Source organism: Carcharodon carcharias, chromosome 17 (assembly GCF_017639515.1).
Source record: "Carcharodon carcharias isolate sCarCar2 chromosome 17, sCarCar2.pri, whole genome shotgun sequence".
NCBI lineage: Eukaryota > Metazoa > Chordata > Chondrichthyes > Lamniformes > Lamnidae > Carcharodon > Carcharodon carcharias.
Genome location: NC_054483.1, coordinates 10,727,138 through 10,749,122, shown reverse-complemented (window position 1 = coordinate 10,749,122; position 21,985 = coordinate 10,727,138).

Sequence of the window (21,985 nt, the reverse complement as noted above, 5' to 3'; positions counted from 1 at the left end):
GTGTGTACACAGTTGTGTGTCTGTGTACACAGTTGTGTGTGTTAGTGTGTAAAAAGTTGTGTGTGTGTGTCTGTATACAGTTGTATGTGTGTGTGTACACAGTTGTGTGTGTGTGTGTACACAGTTGTGTGTGTGTTTGTCTGTACACAGTTGTGTGTGTGTGTACACAGTTGTGTGTCTGTACACAGTTGTGTGTGTGTATGTACACAGTTGTGTTTGTGTGTGTACACAGTTGTGTGTGTGTGTTTTTACACAGTTGTGTGTGTGTACACAGTTTAGTGTTTGTGTATACACAGTTGTGTGTGTGTCTACACAGTTGTGTGTGTGTACACAGTTGTTTGTGTGTGTGTACACAGTTATATGTATGTGTGTGTGTGTGTGTACACTGTGTGTGTGTACACAGTTCTGTGTGTGTGTGTACACCGTTGTTTATGTTTGCACAGTTGTGTGCGTGTGTGTGTACACAGTTGTGTGTGTGTGTCTGTACACAGTGTGTGTGTTAGGGTGTACACAGTTGTGTGTGTGTACACAGTTGTGTGTGTGTGTGTGTGCGCGCAGTTGTGTGTGTGTCTGTAAACAGTTGTGTGTGTGTGTGAACTGTGTGTGTGTGTACACTGTGTGTGTACACTGTGTGTGTGTGTACACTGTTGTGTGTGTGTGTGCACACTTTTGTGTGTGTACACAGTGTGTGTGTGAGTGTACACATTTGTGTGTGTGTATGTACACAGTGTATGTGTGTATACACTGCGAGTGTGTGTGTACACAGTGTGTGTGTGTACACGCAGTGTGTGTGTGTTTGTACACAATGTGTGTGTGCGTGTACAGAATTGTGTGTGTGTGTAAACAGTTCTGTGAGTGTGTGTAGGTATACACAGTGTGTGTGTGTAAACACAGTTGTGTCTGTGTGTACACTGTGTGTGTGTGTTTACACTGTTGTGTGTGTGTGTGGGTGTACACTGTGTGTGTGTACACTCTGCGTGTGTGTCTGTATACACTGTTGTGTGTGTGTGTACACTGTTGTGTGTATGTACACTGCGTGTGTGTGTGTGTACACTGTGCGTGTGTGTACATTGTGTATGTGTGTACACAGTGTGTGTGTGTGTGTGTACACAGTGTGTGTGTGTGTGTACACTGTGTGTGTGTATGCGTGTACACTGTATTGTGTATGTGTGCGTGTACACAGTTGTGTGTGTGTACTCAGTTGTGTGTGTGTGTACACAGTTTTGTGTGTGTGCACACAGTTGTGTGTGTGTGTGTTTGTGAACAGTTGTGTGTGTGTGTATACACAGTTGTGTATGGGTGTGTACACAGTTCTTTGTGCACACAGTTTTGTGTGTATGTGTGTACACAGTTGTGTGTGTACACATTGTGTGTGCATATACAAAGTGTGTGTGCACACTGTTGTGTGTGTGTAAACATTGTGTGTGTGTATACACTGTGTGTGTGTGTGTGTACACAGTGTGTGTGTGTACACAGTTGTGTGTGTGTTTACATTTGTGGGTGTGTGTGTATGTATACACAGTGTGATTGTGCGTGTGTATATAGTGTGTGTGTGTGTACACAGTTGTGTGCATGTGTACACAGTTGTGCGTGTGCGTGTCTGTCTGTGTGCGTACACAGTGTGTGTGTGTATACACAGTGTGTGTGTGTGCGCAGTTGTGTGTGTGTGTGCACACAGTTGTGAGTGTGTGTACACAATGTGTGTGTACACAGTGTGTGAGTGTGTAGACAGTTGTGTGTGTGTATACACTGTGTGTGTGTACACTGTTGTATGTGTGTGTACACTCTTTGTGTGTGTACACAGTGTGTCTGTGTACACTGTTATGTGTGTATACACTGTTGTGTGTGTGTGTACACTGTTGTGTGTATGTGTACACTGTGTGTTTGTGTGTGTACACCGTGTGTGTGTACACTGTTGTTTGTGTGTGTGTTTGTACACTGTGTGTGTGTGTGTACACTGTTGGGTGTGTGTGTTTGTACACTGTGTGTGTGTACACTGTGAGTGTGTGTGTACACTGTGTGTGTGTACACTGTTGTGTGTGTGTGTGTACACTTTGTGTGTGTGCACTGCTGTGTGTACGTACACTGCGTGTGTGTGTGTGTGCAGTGTGAGTGTTTGTGTGTACACTGTTGTATGTGTGTGTACACTGTGTGTGTACAGTGTGTGTGTGTGTGTACACTGTTGTGTGTGTACACAGTGAGTGTGTGTGTGTACACAGTGTGCGTGTTCAGACAAAGTGTGTGTGTGTGTGTACATAGTGGTGTGTGTGTGTGTACAGTGTGTGTTTGTGTGTGTGTCTACACAGTGGGTGGATGTTTGTGTATGTACACAGTGTGTGTGTGTGTACACTGTGTGTGTACACAGTTGTGTGTTTGTGTGTGTACACAGTTGTGTGTGTGTGTGTGTGTGTGTGTGTACACAGTTGTGTGTGTGTGTACACAGTTTTGTGTGTGTGTGTACACAGTTGTGTGTGTGTGTGTGTTTGTGCACAGTTCTGCGTGTGCATGTGTACACAGTTGTGTATGTGTGTGTACATAGTTGTGTGTGTACACCGTTTTGTATGTATGTGTGTACATAAATGTGTGTGTACACAGTTGTGTGTGTTTGTGTGTACACTGTGTGTGTGTGGACACTGTGTCTGTGTGTGTGTACACTGTGTGTGTGTGTACACTGTTGCGTGTGTATGTGCACAGTTGTGTGTGTGTGTTTACACAGCTGTGTGTCTGTGTGTGCATTTACACAGTTGTGTGTGTGTGTGTTTGTGCACAGTTTTGTGTGTGTGTGCACAGTGTATGTATGCGTCTGTGTGTGTACACACTGAGTGTGTGTGTACAATGTGTGTGTGTACACAGTTGTGTGTGTGTGTACACAGTTGTGTGTGTGTGTGTACACAGTTGTGTGTGTGTGTACACTGTGTGTGTGTGTATACTGTGTCTGTGTGTGTGTACACAGTTGTGTGTGTACACAGTTGTGTGTGTGTACACATTTGTGTGTGTGTGTGTGGGTGTGTACACAGTGTGTGTGTGTGTGCACACAGTTGTGTGTGTGTGTACACCGTTGTGTGTGTGTGTGCACACAGTTGTGTGTGTGCACACAGTTGTGTGTGTGTCTGTACACAGTGTGTGTGTGTGTGTGTGCACAGTTGTGTGTGTGTGTGTACACAGTTGTGTGTGTGTGTACACTGTGTGTGTGTGTATACTGTGTCTGTGCGTGTGTACACTGTGTGTGTGTGTACACTGTTGTGTGTGTATGTGTTTACACAGTGTTTCTGTGTGTGTGTACAAAGTGTGTGTGTGTACACTGCGTGTGTCTGTGTTTACACAGTTGTGTGTGTGTGTGTCTGTGTGTGTGCGTACACAGTGTGTGTGTTTGTACACAGTGTGTGTGTGTGTGTGTGTGCACAGTTGTGTGTGTGTGTATGCACACAGTTGTGTGTGTGTACACAATGTGTGTGTGTACACAGTGTGTCTGTGTACACTGATATTTGTGTATACACTGTTGTGAGTGTGTACACTGTTGTGTGTGTGTGTACACTGTGTGTTTGTGTGTGTACACTGTCTGTGTGTGCACTGTTGTCTGTGTGTTTACACTGTTGTTTGTGTGAGTGTTTGTAAACTGTGTGTGTGTGTGTACACTGTTGTTTGTGTGTGTGTGTGTACACTGTTGTTTGTGTGTGTGTGTACACTGTGTGTGTGTACACTGTGTTTGTGTGTGTGTGTGTACACAGTGTGTGTGTGTGTGTGTAAACACTGTGTTTGTGTGTGTACACAGTTGTGTGTGTATGTACACAGTGTGTGTGTGTGTGTGTGTGTACACTGTTGTGTGCGTTTGTGTGTATACACTGTTGTGTGTGTGTGTACACTGTTGTGTGTGTGTGTATACACTGTGTGTGTGTATACTGTGTCTGTGCGTGTGTACACTGTGTGTGTGTACACTGTTGTGTGTGCATGTGTTTACACAGTGTTTCTGTGTGTGTGTACAAAGTGTGTGTGTGTACACTGCGTGTGTGTGTGTACACAGTTGTGTGTGTGTGTACACAGTTGTGTGTGTTTGTGTACAGTTGTGTGCGTGTGTGTGTACACAGTTGAGTGTGTGTGTACACAGTTGTGTGTGTGTGTGTACACAGTGTGTGTGTTTGTACAGAATTGTGTGAGTGTGTGTGTGTAGACAGATGTGTGTGTGTGCATGTACACGTTGTGTGTGTACTCTGTGTGTGTGTGTACACTGTGTGTGTGTGTACAATGTGTGAGTGTGTGTACACAGTTGTGTGTGTGTGTACACAGTTGTGTGTGTATGTAAACAGGTGTGTGTGTGTGTAAACAGTTGTGTGTGTGTGCACACAGTTGTGAGTGTGTGTACACAGTTGTGTGTGTGTGTGTTCTCACAGTTGTGTGTGTGTACACAGTTGTGTGTGTGTACACAGTTGTGTGTGTGTATATATATATATATATATATATATATATATACACAGTCGTGTGTCTGTACACATTTGTGTGTTTGTGTACATAGATGTGTCTGCGTGTACACAGTGTGTGTGTGTACACAATTGTGTGTGTGTACACTGTTGTTTGTGTGTGTACACAGTGTGTGTGTGTGTGTATACACAGTGTGTGTGTGTACACTGTTGTGTGTGTGTATGTGTGTATACACAGTGTGTATGTACACAGTGTGTGTGTGTACAAAGTGTGTGTGTGTGTGTGTGTGTGTGTAAACAGTTGTGTCTGTGTGTGTACACAGTTGTGTGTGTTTGTGTATGTATACACAGTGTGTGTGTGTACACATTATGTGTGTGTGTACACAGTTGTGTGTGTGTGTGTGTGTGTACACAGTGTGTTTAAACTGTGTATGTGTGTGTACACAGTTGTGTGTGTGTGCGTGTGTACACAGTTGTGTGTGTGTGTGTACACAGTGTGTGTGTGTACACAGTTGTGTGTGTGTGAACACTGTGTGTGTGTACACTGTTGTGTTTGTGTGTATGTACACTGTGTGTGTGTACACTGTGTGTGTCTGTGTTTTTGTGTACACTGCTGTGTGTGTGTGCACACTGTTGTATTTGTGTGTGTGTGTACACAGTGTGTGAGTGTGTTCAGAATTGTGTGTGTGTGTACACTGTGTGTGTGTGTGTATACTGTTGTGTGTGTGTGTGTACAGTGTGTGTGTGTGTGTACACTGTGTGTATGTACACTGTTGTGTGTATGTGTACACTGTGTGCATGTGTGTACACTGTTTTGTGTATGTACACTGTGTGTTTGTGTACATTGTGTAAGTGTGTGTGTGTGTGTGTGTACACTGTGTGTGTTTGTACAGTGTGTGTGTGTCTATGTACAGTGTTGTGTGTGTGTGTACACTGTGTGTGTGTGTACACAGTGTGTGTGTTTATACAAAGTGTGTGTGTGTACACTGTCGTGTGTGTGTGTACAGTGTTTGTGTGTGTGTGTGTGTGTACACAGTGTGTATATGGGTGTGTGTGTGTACACAGTGTGTGTGTACACTGCCTGTGTGTGTGTACACAGTTGTGTGTGTGTGTGTGTACAAAGTTGTGTGTGTGTGTACACAGTTGTGTGTGTGTGTGTACACAGTTGTGTGTGTGTGTTTGTGCACAGTTCTGTGTGTGTTTGTGTACACAGTTGTGTATGTGTGTGTACATAGTTGTGTGTACACAGTTTTGTGTGTGAGTGTGTACACAGCTGTGTGTGTACACAGTTGTGTGTGTGCGTACACTGTGTGTGTGTATACACTGTGTCTGTGTGTGTGTACACTGTGTGTGTGTGTCCACTGTGTATGGGTGTGTGCACAGTGTGTGTGTACACATTTGTGTGTGTGTACAATGTGTGTGTGTACACTGTTGTGTGCATGTACACTTCTTATGTGTGTGTACAGTGTTTATGTATGTGAGTAAACTGTTGTGTGTGTGTGTGTACACTGCGTGTGTGTGTACAGTGTGTGTGTGTGTGTGTACACTGTTGTGTGTGTGTACACTGTGTGTGTGTGTTTACACAGTGTGTGTATTTATGCAAAGTGTGTGTGTGTGCACAGTTGTGTGTGTGTGTGTACAGTGTGTGTTTGTGTGTCTGTGTACACAGCATGTGTATGTGTGTGTGTGTACACACTGTGTGTGTGTACACTGTGTGTGTGTTTGTACACAGTTGTCTGTGTGTGTATGTATGTGTACACAGTTGTGTGTGTGTGTGTGTGTACACAGTTGTGTGTGTGTGTGTACACAGTTGTGTGTGTGTGTGTGTGTACACAGTTTTGTGTGTGTGTACACAGTTGTGTGTGTGTGTTTGTGCACAGTTCTGTGTGTGTGTACACAGTGTATGTATGCGTGTGTGTGTGTACACACTGAGTGTGTGTGTACACTGTGTGTGTGTGTACACAGTTGTGTGTGTGTACACAGTTGTGTGTGTGTGTACACAGTTGTGTGTGTGTGAGTACACAGTTTTGTGTGTGTGTGTACACAGTTGTGTGTGTGTGTGTGTGTGTGTGTGTGTGTACACTGTGTGTGTGTATACTGTGTCTGTGCGTGTGTACACTGTCTGTGTGTGTGTGCACTGTTGTGTGTGCTTGTGTTTACACAGTGTTTCTGTGTGTGTGTACAAAGTATGTGTGTGTACACTGCGTGTGTGTGTGTACACATTTGTGTGTGTGTGTGTACACAGTTGTGTGTGTATGTGCACAGTTGTGAGTGTGTGTACACAGTTGAGTGTGTGTGTACACAGTTGTGTGTGTGTGTGTACACAGTGTGTGTGTTTGTAGAGAATTGTGTGAGTGTGTGTGTGTAGACAGATGTGTGTGTGTGCATGTACACAGTTGTGTGTGTACTCTGTGTGTGTGTGTACACTGTGTGTGTGTGTGTACACTGTGTGAGTGTGTGTACACAGTTGTGTGTGTGTGTGTACAGTTGTGTGTATGTAAACAGGTGTGTGTGTGTGTAAACAGTTGTGTGTGTGTGTGCACACAGTTGTGAGTGTGTGTACACAGTTGTGTGTGTGTGGACACAGTTGTGTGTGTGTGTGTGTACACAGTTGTGTGTGTGTACACAGTTGAGTGTGTGTGTACACAGTGTGTGTGAGTGTGTATACACTGCATGTGTGTGTATGTGTGTACACAGTTGTGTGTGTGTGTACAAAGTTGTGTTTGTGTGTACACCGTTGTATGTGTGTACACAGTCTGTGTGTATACGCATTGTGTGTGTGTGTACACTGTTGTGTGTGTATATGTGTGTACACAGTGTGTGTGTATGTGTGTACACAGTTGTGTGTGTGTGTACACAGTTGTGTGTCTGTGTACACTGTTGTGTGTGTACACAGTTGTGTGTGTGTGTATATATACACAGTCGTGTATCTGTACACAGTTGTGTGTGTGTGTGTACACAGTTGTGTCTGTGTGTACACAGTGTGTGTGTGTGTGTGTCCACAGTTGTGTGTGTGTACACAGTTGTGTGTGTGCGCACACTGTGTGTGTGTGTGTAAACACTGTGTGTGTGTGTACACAGTTGTGTGTGTTTGTGTGTGTACACAGTTGTGTCTGTGTGTACACAGTTGTGTGTGTGTACACAGTTGTGTGTGTGTACACAGTTGAGTGTGTGTGTACACAGTGTGTGTGAGTGTGTATACACTGCATGTGTGTGTATGTGTGTACACAGTTGTGTGTGTGTGTACAAAGTTGTGTTTGTGTGTACACTGTTGTATGTGTGTACACAGTGTGTGTGTATACGCATTGTGTGTGTGTGTACACTGTTGTGTGTGTATATGTGTGTACACAGTGTGTGTGTATGTGTGTAACACAGGGTGTGTGTGTGTGTGTGTGTACACAGTGTGTGTGTACAAAGTGCGTGTGTGTGTGTACCCAGTTGTGTCTTTGTGTGTACGCAGTTGTGTGTGTTTATGTATGTATATACAGTGTGTGTGTACACAGTATGTGTTTGTGCATACAGTTGTGTGTGTGTATGTGTGTACACAGAGTGTGTGTGTGTATGTGTGTATACACAGTGTGTGTGTGTATACACAGTGTGTGTACAAAGTGTGTGTGTGTGTGTACACAGTTGTGTCTGTGTGTGTGCACAGTTGTGTGTTTTTGTGTATGTATACACAGTGTGTGTGTGTACACATTATGTGTTTGTGTACATAGTTGTGTGTGTGTATACACAGTTGTGTGTGTGTGCACACAGTGTGTTTGTATACTGAGCGTGTGTGTGTGTGTGTGTACACAGCTGTGTGTGTTTGTGTGTGTACACAGTTGTGTGTGCGCGTACTCAGTGTGTGTGTGTGTGTACAAACTGTGTGTGTGTGTACACAGTTGTGTGTGTGTGCGCGTGTACACTGTGTGTGTGTGTGTGTGTACACAGTGTGTGTGTGTGTACACAGTTGTGTGTGTGTGTGTGTACACTGTTGTGAGTGTGTGTGCACACAGTGTGTGTGTGTATACACAGTGCGTGTTTGTACACTGTTGTGTGTGTGTATGTATGTGTGTACACAGTGTGTGTGTGTGTGTATACACAGTGTGTGTGTGTGTACACATTTGTGTGTGTACACTGTGTTTGTGTGTGTACACTGTGTGTGTGTACACTGTGTGTGTGTACACTGTTGAGTGTGTGTGTGTGAGTACACTGTTGTGTGTGTGTGTGTACACAGTGTGTGTGTGTGTGTGTGTGTATACACAGTGTGTGTGTACACAGTGTGTGTGTGTAAACTGTTGTGTGTGTACACAGTGTGTGTGTGTATACAAAGTGTGTGCGCACACTGTTGTGTGTGTGTGTAAAAATTGTGTGCGTGTATACACTGTGTGTGTGTGTACACAGTGTGTGTGTGTGTGTGTGTACATTTGTGTGTGTGTATACACAGTGTGATTGTGTGTGTGTATACAGTGTGTGTGTGTACACAGTTGTGTGCGTGTGTACACAGTTGTGTGTGTGCGTGTCTGTGTGTGTGTACACAGTGTGTGTTATTATACAGAGTGTGTGTTTGTGTGTGCACAGTTGTGTGTGTGTGTGCACACAGTTGTGAGTGTGTGTACACAATGTGTGTGTGTACACAGTGTGTGAGTGTGTACACAGATGTGTGTGTGTATAAACTGTTTGTGTGAGTGTGTACACTGTTGTATGTGTGTGTACACTCATTGTGTGTGTGCACAGTGTGTCTGTGCACACTGTTATGTTTGTATACACTGTTGGGTGTGCGTGTACACTGTTGTGTGTGTGTGTATACTGTGTGTTTGTGTGTGTACACTGTGTGTGTGTACACTGTTGTCTGTGTGTGTGCACTGTTGTTTGTGTGTGTCTGTACACTGTGTGTGAGTGTACACTGTTGTGTGTGTGTGTTTGTACACTGTGAGTGTGTACACTGTTGTTTCTTTGGGTGTGTACACTGTTGTTTGTGTGTGTGTGTACACTGTGTGTGTGTACACTGTGTTTGTGTGTGTGTGTGTGTGTACACTGTTGTGTGTTTTTGTGTGTATGCACTGTTGTGTGTGTACACTGTTGTGTGTGTGTGTGTACACTGTTATGTTTGTGTGTGTGTGTACACTCTTGTGTGTATGTTTCTGTGTGTGTACACTGTGTGCGTGTGTGTGTGTGTATACACAGTGTGTGTGTGTACATAGTGGGTGTTGTGTATACTGTTGTGTGTGTGTATGTACACCGTTGTGTGTGTGTGTGCACCCAGTGTGTCTGTGTGTGTGTACACAGTTGTGTGTTTGTGTACACTGTGTGTGTGCACACTGTTTTGTGTCAGTGTGTGTACACTGTGTGTGTGTGTACACTGTGTGTGTGTCTGTAAACAATTGTGTGTGTGAACTGTGTGTATGTGTGTGCGTGTGTACACTGTGTGTGTACACTGTGTGAGTGTGTACACTGTTGTGTGCGTGTGTGCACACTTTTGTGTGTGTGCACTGTGTGTGTGTGTGTACACTTTTGTGTGTGTGTTTGTACACATTGTGTGTGTGTATACACTGTGAGTGTGTGTGTACACAGTGTGTGTGTACACACAGTGTGTGTGTGTTTGTACACAGTGTGTGTGTGTGTGTGTACAGAATTGTGTGTGTGTGTGTGTTAACAGTTGTGTGAGTGTGTATAGGTATACACAGTGTGTGTGTGTAAACAGTTGTGTGTGCGTGTGTACACAGTTGTGAGTGTGTACACAGTGTATGCTTGTGTGTGTGGACACAGTTGTGTCTGTGTGTACACTGTCTGTGTGTGTTTACACTGTTGTGTGTGTGTGTGTGTGTACACTGTGCATGTGTGTGTGTACACTGTTGTGCGTGTGTGTGTGTACACTGTTGTGTGTGTGTGTCTACACTGTGTGTGTGTGTGTACACTGTTGTGTCCGTATGTACACAGTTGTGTGTGTGTGTGTACACAGTTGTGCATGTGTGTGCACACAGTTGTCTGTGTGTATGTGTACACAATTGTGTGTGTGTACACAGTTTTGTGTGTGTGTCTGTGTACACAGTTGTGTGTGTGTACAGTGTGTGTGTGTACGCAGTTGTGTATGTTTGTGTACACAGTTGTGTGTGTGTACAGTGTGTGTGTTTGTGTACACAGTTGTGTGTTTGTGTACACAGTTGTGTGTGTGTGTACACAGTGTGTGTGTGTCTACACAATTGTGAGTGTGTATGTGTGTACACTGTTGTGTGTGTGCGTGTCTGTGTGTGTGCGTACACAGTGTGTGTGTGTATAGACAGTGTGTTTGTGTGGGAGTGTGTGTGCACAGTTGTGTGTGTGTGCACACAGTTGTGAGTTTGTGTACACAATGTGTGTGTGTACACAGTGTGTGAGTGTGTACACAGTTGTGTTTGTGAATACACAGTGTGTGTGTGTACACTGTTGTATGTGTGTGTACACTCTTTGTGTGTGTACAAAGTGTGTCTGTGTACATTGTTATGTGTGTATACACTGTTGTGTGTGTGTGTACACTGTTGTGTGTGTATGTACACTGTGTGTTTGTGTGTGTACACAGTGTGTGTACACTGTTTCTGTGCGTGTACACTGTTGTTTGTGTGTGTGTCTGTACACTGTGTGTGTGTATACAATGTTGTGTGTGTGTGTTTGTACACTGTGTGTGTGTACACAGTTGTTTGTGTGTGTGTACACTGTTGTTTGTGTGTGTGTACACTGAGTGTGTGTGTACACTGTGTTTGTGTGTGTGTGTTTGTGTGTACACTGTTGTGTGTGTTTGTGTGTATACACTGTTCTGTGTGTACACTGTTGTGTGTGTGTATACACAGTGTGTGTGTACATAGTGTGTGTTGTGTATACTGTTGTGTGTGTGTGTGTACACCGTTGTGTGTGTGTACACAGTTGTGTGTGTGTGTACCCAGTGTGTCTCTGTGCGTGCACAGAGTTGCGTGTGTGTGTACACTGTATGTGTGTGTGCACACTGTTTTGTGTGTGTGCGGGTGTGTGTGTGTACAATGTGTGTGTGTGTGTGTACACTGTGTGCGTGTGTACACTGTTGTGTGTGTGTGTGTACACTGTGTGTGTACATTGTTGTGTGTATGTACACTGCGTGTTTGTGTGTGCAGTGTGTGTGTGTACACTGTTGTATGTGTGTGTACACTGTGTGTGTACAGTGTGTGTGTGTACACTGTTGTGTGTGTACACAGTGTGTGTGTGTGTACACAGTGGTGTGTGTGTGTGTGTACAGTGTGTGTTTGTGTGTGTGTCTACACAGTGTATGTATGTTTGCGCATGTACACAGTGTGTGTGTGTACACTGTGTGTGTGTACACAGTTGTGTGTTTGTGTGTGTACACAGTTGTGTGTGTGTGTGTACACAAATTTGTGTGTGTGTACACAGTTTTGTGTGAGTGTGTACACAGTTGTGTGTGTGTGTGTTTGTGCACAGTTCTGTGTGTGTGTGTGTGTGTTCACATTTGTGTATGTGTGTGTGCATACTTGTGTGTGTACACCCTTTTGTGTGTATGTGTGTACACAGTTGTGTGTGTACATATTTGTATGTGTGTGCGGGTGTGTGTGTGTACAATGTGTGTGTGTGTGTACACTGTGTGCGTGTGTACACTGTTGTGTGTGTGTGTGTACACTGTGTGTGTACATTGTTGTGTGTATGTACACTGCGTGTTTGTGTGTGCAGTGTGTGTGTGTACACTGTTGTATGTGTGTGTACACTGTGTGTGTACAGTGTGTGTGTGTACACTGTTGTGTGTGTACACAGTGTGTGTGTGTGTACACAGTGGTGTGTGTGTGTGTGTACAGTGTGTGTTTGTGTGTGTGTCTACACAGTGTATGTATGTTTGTGTATGTACACAGTGTGTGTGTGTGTACACTGTGTGTGTGCATACTTGTGTGTGTACACCCTTTTGTGTGTATGTGTGTACACAGTTGTGTGTGTACACATTTGTGTGTGTGTGTGTGTGTGTGTGTACACTGTGTGTGTGTGGACACTGTGTCTGTGTGTGTGTACACTGTGTGTGTGTGTACACTATTGTGTGTGTATGCGTTTACACAGTGTGTGTGTGTGTACACAGTGTGTGTGTATACACTGTGTGTGTACACATTTGTGTGTGTGTGTACACAGTTGTGTGTGTATGTGCTCAGTTGTGTGTGTGTGTGTTTACACAGCTGTGTGTCTGTGTGTGCATTTACACAATTGTGTGTGTGTGTGTGTGTACACGGTTGTGCCGGTTTGTGTACACATTTGTTTTTGTGTGTGTGTTTGTACACAATTGTGTGTGTCTGTGTACAGTGAGTGTGTGTGTACACAGTTGTTTGTGTTTGTGTACACAGTTGTGTGTGTGTGTGTGTACACCGTGTGTGTGTGTGTGTACACAATGGTGAGAGTGTGTGTGTGTACACAGATGTGTGTGTGTGTGTATACACAGTTGTGTGTGTGTGTACACAGTTGTGTGTGTGTGTGTGTCTGTGTACACAGTTGTGTGTGTACACTGTATGTGTGTACACTGTGTGTGTACACAATTGTGTGTGTATGTAAACAGTTTAGTGTGTGTACACAGTTGTGTGTGTGTACACAGTTGTGTGTGTGTACACAGTTGTGTGTGTGTACACACTTGTGTGTGTGTGTATATACACAGTCGTGTGTGTGTACACAGTTGTGTGTGTGTACACAGTTGTGTATGTGTGTACACAGTGTGTGTGTGTATACACAGTTGTGTGTGTGTGTGTACACAGTTGTGTGTGTGTTAACGCAGTGTTTGTGTGTGTGTATACACTGTGTGTGTTTGTGTGTGTACACAGTTGTGTGTGTGTGTACACAGTTGTGTCTGTGTGTACACAGTTGTGTGTGAGTGTACACAGTTGTGTTTGTGTACACAGTTGTGTGTGTGTTTGTATACACTGTGTGTGTGAGTGTACACTGTTGTGTGTGTACACAGTGTGTGTGTGTGTGTATACACAGTGTGTGTGTGCACACTGTTGTGTGTGTGTATGTGTGTATACACATTGTGTGTGTACACAGTGTGTGTGTGTGTACAAAGTGTGTGTGTGTGGGTGTAAACAGTGGTGTCTGTGTGTGTACACAGTTGTGTGTTTGTGTATGTATACACAGTGTGTGTGTGTACACATTACGTGTGTGTGTACACAGTTGTGTGTGTGTGTGTACACAGTGTGTGTGTACACTGTTGTGTGTGTGTGAACACTGTTGTGTGTGGGTTTGATTGTGTGTACACTGTGTTTGTTTCCATGTGTACACTGTTGTGTGTGTTTCTGTACACAGTTGTGTGTGTGTGTGTACGCAGTTATGTGTGTGTGTATACAGTTTTGTGTGTGTACACAGTAGTGCATCTGTGTGTACGCAGTTGTGTGTGTATACAGTTGTGTGTGTGTGTACACAGTTGTGTGTGTCAGTGTGTACACAGTTGTGTGTGTGTGTGTCTGTACACAGTTATGTGTGTGTACAGAGTTGTGTGTGTGTACAAAGTTGTGTGTGTGTGTGTGTACACAGTTGTGTGCGCATATACACAGATGTCTGTGCGTGTTTTTACACAGTTGTGTGTGTGTGTGTACACAGTTTTGTGTGTGTGTGTACACAGCTGTTAGTGTGTGTGTGTACACAGTTGTGTGTGTGTGTGTACACAGTTTAGTGTGTGTGTACACAATTGTGTGTGTACCCAGTTGTGAGTGTGCACACAGTTGTGTGTGTGTGCACACGGTTGTGTGTGTGTGTGTGTACACAGTTGTGTGAGTGTGTGTGGGTGTGTACACTGTGTGTTTGTGTACACAGTTGTGTGTGTGTGTACACCGTCGTGTGTGTGTATGTGTGTACATTTGTGTGTGTGTGTGTACACAGTAGTGTGTGTGTCTGTACACAGTGTGTGTGTTTGGGTGTAAACTGTGTGTGTGTGCGAGTGTGTAAACAGTTTAGTGTGTGTACACAGTTGTGTGTTTGTACACAGTTGTGTGTGTGTACACAGTTGTGTGTGTGTTCTCACAGCTGTGTGTGTGTACACAGTTGTGTGCGTGTGTGTACACAGTTGTGTGTGTGTACACAGTTGTGTGTGTGTATATACACAGTCGTGTGTATGTACACAGTTGTGTGTGTGTACACAGTTGTGCATGTGTGTACACAGTGTGTGTGTGTGTATACACAGTTGTGTGTGTGTGTGTACACGGTTGTGTGTGTGTTAACGCAGTGTTTGTGTGTGTGTATACACCGTGTGTGTTTGTGTGTGTACACAGTTGTGTGTGTGTGTGTGTACACAGTTGTGTCTGTGTGTACACAGTTGTGTGTGTGTGTACACAGTTGTGTGCGTGTGTGTACACAGTTGTGTGTGTGTACACAGTTGTGTGTGTGTATATACACAGTCGTGTGTATGTACACAGTTGTGTGTGTGTACACAGTTGTGTATGTGTGTACACAGTGTGTGTGTGTGTATACACAGTTGTGTGTGTGTGTGTACACGGTTGTGTGTGTGTTAACGCAGTGTTTGTGTGTGTGTATACACCGTGTGTGTTTGTGTGTGTACACAGTTGTGTGTGTGTGTGTGTACACAGTTGTGTCTGTGTGTACACAGTTGTGTGTGTGTGTACACAGTTGTGTGTGTCAGTGTGTACACAGTTGTGTGCGCATATACACAGATGTCTGTGCGTGTTTTTACACAGTTGTGTGTGTGTGTGTACACAATTTTGTGTGTGTGTGTACACAGCTGTTAGTGTGTGTGTGTACACAGTTGTGTGTGTGTGTGTACACAGTTTAGTGTGTGTGTACTTGTTGTGTGTGTACCCAGTTGTGAGTGTGTACACAGTTGTGTGTGTGTGCACACAGTTGTGTGTGTGTGTGTGTACACAGTTTTGTGTGTGTGTGTGTACACAGTTGTGTGTGTATGTGGTTGTGAACAGTTCTGTGTGTGTGTGTACACAGTGTGTCTATGTGTGTGTGGAAGTACACAGTTTTGTGTGTGTGTGTTTGTACACAGTTGTGTGTGTGTGTGTTAGTACACAGTTGTGTGTGTGTGTGAGTACACAGTTTTGTGTGATTGTAAACAGTTGTGTGTGTGTGTGTACACTGTGTGTGTGTGTATACTGTGTCTGTGTGTGTACACTGTGTGTGTGTGTACACTGTTGTGTGTGATTGTGTGTTCACAGTGTATCTGTGTTTGTGTACACAGTGTGTGTGTATACTATGTGTGTGTGTGTACACATTTGTGTGTGTGTGTACACAGTTGTGTGTGTGTGTGCACAGTTGTGTGTTTGTGTACACAGTTGTGTTTGTTTGTACACAGTTGTGTGTGTATGCACACAGTGTGTGTGTTTGTACACAATTGTGAGAGCGTGTGTGTACACAGATGTCTGTGTGTGCGTGTACACAGTTGTGTGTGTACACTGTGAGTGTGTGTGTACACTGTGTGAGTGTGTGTACACAGTTGTGTGTGTGTGTAGACAGTTGTGTTTGTATGTAAACAGTTGTGTGTGTTTGCACACAGTTGTGTCTGTGTGCACACAGTTGTGTGTGTGTGTGTATACACAGTTGCATGTGTGGGAGTTCTCACAGTTGTGTGTGGGTACACAGTTGTGTGTGTGTGTATATATGTATACACAGTCGTGTGTCTGTACACAGTTGTGTGTGTGTGTTTACACAGTTGTGTGTGTGTGTAAACAGTGTGTGTTTGTGTGTACACAGTTGAGTGTGAATGTACACAGTTGTGTGTTTGTGTACACAGTGTGAGTGTGTGTGTGTGTGTGTATACACTGTGTGTGTTTGTGTGTGTGTGTACACAGTTGTGTGTGTGTGTACACAGTTGTGTGTGTGTGTGTGTACACAGTTGTGTGTGTGTGTATATATATACACAGCCGTGTGTCTGAACACAGTTGTGTGTGTGTGTTTACACAGTTGTGTGTGTGTGTACACAGTTGTGTGATGTGTACACAGTTGTGTGATGTGTACACAGTTGTGTGCGTGTACACAGTGTGTGTGTATACACTGTGTTTGTGTGTGTACACATTTGTTTGTGTGTGTGTGTACACAGTTGTGTCTGTGTGTACACAGTTGTGTATGTGTGTGTGTACACAGTTGTGTGTTTGTGTACACGGTTGAGTGTGTGTGTGTACACAGTGTGTGTGTGTGTATACACTGTGTGTGTGTGCGTGTGTGTGTGTGTACACAGTTGTGTGTGTGTGTATGTGTACACAGTTGTGTTTATGTGTGTACACAGGTTGTGTGTTTGTACACAATTGTGTGAGTTTGTGTGTGTGTGCACAGATGTCTGTGTTTGCGTGTACACAGTTGTGTGTGTGCACTGTGAGTGTGTGTGTACACTGTGTGTGTGTGTGTACACTGTGTCAGTGTGTGTACACAGTTGTGTGTGTATGTAAAGAGTAGTGTGTGGGGGGTACACAGTTGTGTGTGCGTGCACACAGTTGTGTGTGTGTGCGTGTACACAGTTGTGTGTGTGTGTGTTCTCACAGTTGTGTGTGTGTACACAGTTGTGTATGTGTGTACACAGTTGTGCGTGTGTGTACACAGTTGTGTCTGTGTGTGTATATATACACAGTCGAGTGTCTGTACACAGTTGTTTGTGTGTGTGTACACAGTTGTGTGTGTGTGTACACAGTATGTGTGTGTACACAGTTATGTGTGTGTACACAGTGTGTGCGTGTGTGTGTATACACAGTGTGTGTGTATGTACACAATTGTGTGAGTGTGTGTGTGTACACAGATGTGTGTGTGTGTGTACACAGTTGTGTGTGTACACTGTGAGTGTGTGTGTACACTGTGTGTGTGAGTACACTGTGTGAGTGTGTGTACACAGTTGTGTGTGTGTGTACACAGTTGTGTGTGTATATAAACAGTTGTGTGCGTGTGTACACAGTTGTGTGTGTGCACACAGTTGTGTGTGTGTGCGTGTACACAGTTGTGTGTGGGTGTGTTCTCACAGTTGTGTGTGTGTACACAGTTGTGTATGTGTGTACGCAGTTGTGTGTGTGTACACAGTTGTGTGTGTGTGTATATATACACAGTCGTGTGTCTGTACACAGTTGTGTGTGTGTGTACACAGTTGTGTGTGAGTGTACACAGTGTGTGTGTGTGTACACAGTTGTGTGTGTGTGTACACAGTTGTGTGTGTGTGTACACAGTGTCTGTGTGTGTGTATACACTATGTGTGTGTATGTACACAGTTGTGTGTGTGTGTGTGTACACAGTTGTGTTTGTGTGTACACTGTTGTTGTGTGTGTACACAGTGTGTGTCTTTATACACAGTGTGTGTGTGTACACTGTTGTGTGTGTGTTTGTGTACGCAGTGTGTGTGTATGTGTGTATACACAGTGTGTGTGTGTACACTGTGTGTGTGTACAAAGTGCATGTGTGTGTGTGTACCCAGTTGTGTCTTTTTGTGTACACAGTTGTTTGTGTATGTATACATAGTGTGTGTGTACACAGTATGTGTTTGTGTACACAGTTGTGTGTGTGTGTACATAGTTGTGTCTGTGTGTGTATACTGTTGTGTGTGAGTGTACACAGTGTGTGTGTGTATACACAGTGTCTGTGTGTGTGTACACTGTTGTGTGTGTGTATGTGTGTACACACTGTGTGTGTGTGTGTGTGTGTGTATACACAGTGTGTGTGTGTGTGTACACAGTGTGTGTGTACAAAGTGTGTGTGAGTGTGTACACAGTTGTGTCTGTGTGTGTGCACAGTTGTGTGTTTTTGTGTATGTATACACAGTGTGTGTGTGTACACATTATGTGTTTGTGTACATAGTTGTGTGTGTGTATACACAGTTGTGTGTGTGTGTGCACCGTATGTGTTTGCGTACATAGTTGTGTGTGTGTACACAGTTGTGTGTGTGTGTGTACACAGTGTGTGTGTGTATACTGTGCGTGTGTGTGTGTCTATGTACACAGTTGTGTGTGTGTGTGTACACAGTTGTGTGAGTGCGTTCACAGTGTGTGTGTGTACAAAGTGTGTGTGTGTGTACACTGTTGTGCATGTGTGTGTGTACACAGTTGTGTGTGTGTGTGTACACAGTTGTGTGTGTTTGTACACAGTGTGTGTGTGTGTATACACTGTGTGTGTGTGTACACAGTTGTGTGTGTGTGTTTGTGTACACAGTTGTGTTTGTGTGTACACAGTTGTGTGTGTGTGCAAACAGAAGTGTGTTTGTGTACACAGTGTGTGTGTGTATACACTGTGTGTGTGTGTACCCAGTTGTGTGTTTGTGTGTGTTCACACAGTTGTGTCTGCGTGTACACAGTTGTGTGTGTGTACACAATTGTGTGTGCGTGTGTACACAGTTGTGTGTGTGTACACAGTGTGTGTGTGTCTCTGTATACACTGTGTGTGTTTGTGTACACAGTTGTGTGTGTGTGTACACAGTTGTGTGTGTGTGTGTGTACAGTGTGTGTTTGTGTGTGTGTACACATTGTGTGTATGTGTGTGTGTACACACTGTGTTTGTGTGTACTCTGTGTGTGTACACAGTTGTGTGTGTGTGTACACAGTCGTGTCGGTGTGTGTACACAGTTGTGTGTGAGTACACAATTGTGTGTGCATGCGTACACGGTTGTGTGTGTTTTTACACTGTGTGTGTGTGTATACACTGTGTGTGTGTACACAGTTGTGTGTGTGTGTGTACAGTTGTGTGAGTGTGTGTATACATTGTGTGTATGTGTGTGTGTGTGTGTACAAACTGTGTTTGTGTACACTGTGTGTGTGTAAACCCAATTGTGTGTGTGTATACATTTGTGTGTGTGTGTGTACACAGTTGTGTGTGTGTGTGTACACAGTTCTGTGTGTGTGTTTGTGCACAGTTCTGTGTGGGTGTGTACACAGTGTGTGTATGTGTGTGTGTGTGTGTACCCACTGTGTGTGTGTACACAGTGTGTGTGTGTGTACACGGTTTTTTGTGTGTGTGTACAAACAGTTGTGTGTGTATGTGTGTGTACACAGTTGTGTGTGTGTGAGTACACAGTTTTGTGTGTGTGTACACATTTTGTGTGTGTGTGTACACTGTGTGTGTGTGTATACTGTGTCTGTGTGTGTGGACACTGAGTGTGTGTGTGTACACAGTGTGTGTGTTTGTGTATACACTGTGTATGTGTGCGTGTACACTGTTGTGTGTGTGTGTACAGTATGTGTTTGTGTGTGTGTACACATTGTGTGTATGTGTGTGTGTGTGTGTGTGTGTGTACACAGTTGTGTGTGTGGGTGTGTGTGTGTGTGTACACAGTTGTGTGTCTGTATACACAATTTTGTGTGTGTGTGTACACAGTTGTGTGCGTGTGTTTGTGCACAGTTCTGTGTGTGTGTGTGTACACAGTGTGTGTATGTGTGTGTGTGTACACACTGTGTGTGTGTACACAGTGTGTGTGTGTGTGTACACAGTTTTGTGTGTGTGTGTGTGTGTACACAGTTGTGTGTGTGTGTACACAGTTGTGTGTGTGAGTACAAGGTTTTCTGTGTGTGCGTACACAGTTGTGTGTGTGTGTGTACACTGTGTGTGTACTGTGTCTGTGTGTGTGTACACTGTGTGTGTGTACACTGTTGTGTGTGATTGTGTGTACACAGTTGTGTGTGTGTACACAGTGTGTGTGTGTACACAGTTGTGTGTGTGTGTACACAGATGTGTGTGTGTGTGTACAGTGTGTGTTTGTGTGTGTGTGTACACATTGTGTGTATGTGTGTGTGTGTACACACTGGGTTTATGTGTATACTGTGTGTGTGTGTACACAGTTGTGTGTGTGTGTACACAGTTGTTTGTGTGTGTGTGTGTACACAGTTGTGTGTGTGTGTACACAGTGTGAGTGTGAGTGTGTGTGTGTGTATACACTGTGTGTGTGTACACAGTTGTGTGTGTGTACACAGTTGTGTGTGTGAGTACAAAGTTTTCTGTGTGTGCGTACACAGTTGTGTGTGTGTGTGTACACTGTGTGTGTACTGTGTCTGTGTGTGTACACTGTGTGTGTGTACACTGTTGTGTGTGATTGTGTGTACACAGTTGTGTGTGTGTACACAGTGTGTGTGTGTACACAGTTGTGTGTGTGTGTACACAGATGTGTGTGTGTGTGTACAGTGTGTGTTTGTGTGTGTGTGTACACATTGTGTGCATGTGTGTGTGTGTACACACTGGGTTTATGTGTATACTGTGTGTGTGTGTACACAGTTGTGTGTGTGTGTACACAGTTGTGTGTGTGTGTGTGTGTACACAGTTGTGTGTGTGTACACAGTGTGAGTGTGTGTGTGTGTATACACTGTGTGTGTGTACACAGTTGTGTGTGTGTACACAGTTGTGTGTGTGTGTGTGTACAGTGTGTGTTTGTGTGTGTGTACACATTGTGTGTATGTGTGTGTGTACACACTGTGTTTGTTGTACACTGTGTGTGTGTGTACACAGTTGTGTGTATGTGTGTGTACACAGTTGTGTGTGTGTGTACACAGTTTTGAGTGTGTGTACACAGTTGTGTGTGTGTGTTTGTGAACAGTTCTGTGTGTGTATGTGTACACAGTGTGTCTATGTGTGTGTGGAAGTACACAGTTTTGTGTGTGTGTGTGTTTGTGTGTTTGTACACAGTTGTGTGTGTGTGTGTTAGTACACAGTTGTGTGTGTGTGTGAGTACACAGTTTTGTGTGTTTGTACACAGTTGTGTGTGTGTGTACACTGTGTGTGTGTGTTTACTGTGTCTGTGTGTGTATACTGTGTGTGTACACTGTTGTGTGTGATTGTGTGTTCACAGTGTATCTGTGTTTGTGTACACAGTGTGTGTGTATACTATGTGTGTGTGTGTACACATTTGTGTGTGTGTACACAGTTGTGTGTGTGTGTGCACAGTTGTGTGTTTGTGTACACAGTTGTGTTTATTTGTACACAGTTGTGTGTGTGTGCACACAGTGTGTGTGTTTGTACACAATTGTGTGAGTGTGTAGACAGTTGTGTGTGTATGTAAACAGTTGTGTGTGTGTGCACACAGTTGTGTGTGTATGCACATAGTTGTGTGTGTGTGTATACACAGTTGCGTGTGTGGGAGTTCTCAGAGTTGTGTGTGGGTACACAGTTGTGTGTGTGTGTGTGTATATGTATACACAGTCGTGTGTCTGTACACAGTTGTGTGTGTGTGTTTACACAGTTGTGTGTGTGTGTAAACAGTGTGTGTTTGTGTGTACACAGTTGAGTGTAAATGTACACAGTTGTGTGTTTGTGTACACAGTGTTTGTGTGTGTGTGTATATATACACTGTGTATGTTTGTGTGTGTGTGTACACAGTTGTGTGTGTGTGTGTACACAGTTGTGTGTGTGTGTGTATATATATACACAGCCATGTGTCTGAACACAGTTGTGTGTGTGTGTTTACACAGTTGTGTGCATGCGTACACAGTTGTGTGTGTTTGTACACTGTGTGTGTGTATACACTGTGTGTGTGTGTACACAGTTGTGTGTGTGTACAGTTGTGTGTGTGTGTATACATTGTGTGTATGTGTGTGTGTGTACAAACTGTGTTTGTGTGTACACTGTGTGTGTGTAAACACAGTTGTGTGTGTGTGTGTGTGTGTGTACACATTTGTGTGTGTGTGTGTGTATAC